Below are 777 nucleotides of genomic sequence, written 5' to 3' on the forward strand. Positions count from 1 at the left end.
TTCAAAATTATTATATCTCACATTATTCCTTCTTTTACATCATTTTAACATTAATTTTGTATTAAATCTGCAAAAACAACACTGGGGCGAAAATTCGCCCCACCTGGTACTAGGTGTTTTAAAATTGACCTGGTATTAGGAAGGTTAACTGCTCTAAAAAAGTTATGAATATAAATAGAAATGTTTATTTCTAGAATTGTTTATTACTGAAGTTTTTTTTTTTTTTTTGTTCAAATACCATTATTCAGGTATTGAATATTTCACTGGATTATATTTTTACCAAGTTAGCGAAAGCCCTTGGAGTATAATTGTTAAATTAATGTTAAAACCAAGCACTTTAAATTTGGAAAAGAAAATACACGCTTGAATTACAGGGTGACTCTAAATATTAGGAATTATGCCGAAAAATCATTTCCTTTATGTCAGACTTTAGGTCCTAGGTATTTAGGACGTTCAAAACAATTAAAACCTACTCCTTTTATTTTAACGAATAGTAACTGGAATGAAGGGTTGTAAGTGCCCCTGTTTTCTACTTGGGAGGAACATATTGTCGACGGTCACTTCATGTTCACAAAACTAGATCGACTCATTCTGATTAAAGAAGACCTCAAATGATAGTCCGGGAAATAGAGACTAAAAATGGAACATTTCATGCAAAACGAGAAGTTCCAACTTTTTTTGCATGTAATGGACGATGATCTGGTGCTTAAGGATCCAAGTTTTCGACCTATCGCCCCTTGTGCTTCCCCTTGTAACGAGAGCATTTTATTGAGTGAA

The sequence above is a fragment of the Photinus pyralis genome, unplaced genomic scaffold (assembly GCF_008802855.1).
Source record: "Photinus pyralis isolate 1611_PpyrPB1 unplaced genomic scaffold, Ppyr1.3 Ppyr1.4_LG7, whole genome shotgun sequence".
NCBI classification, from domain to species: domain Eukaryota; kingdom Metazoa; phylum Arthropoda; class Insecta; order Coleoptera; family Lampyridae; genus Photinus; species Photinus pyralis.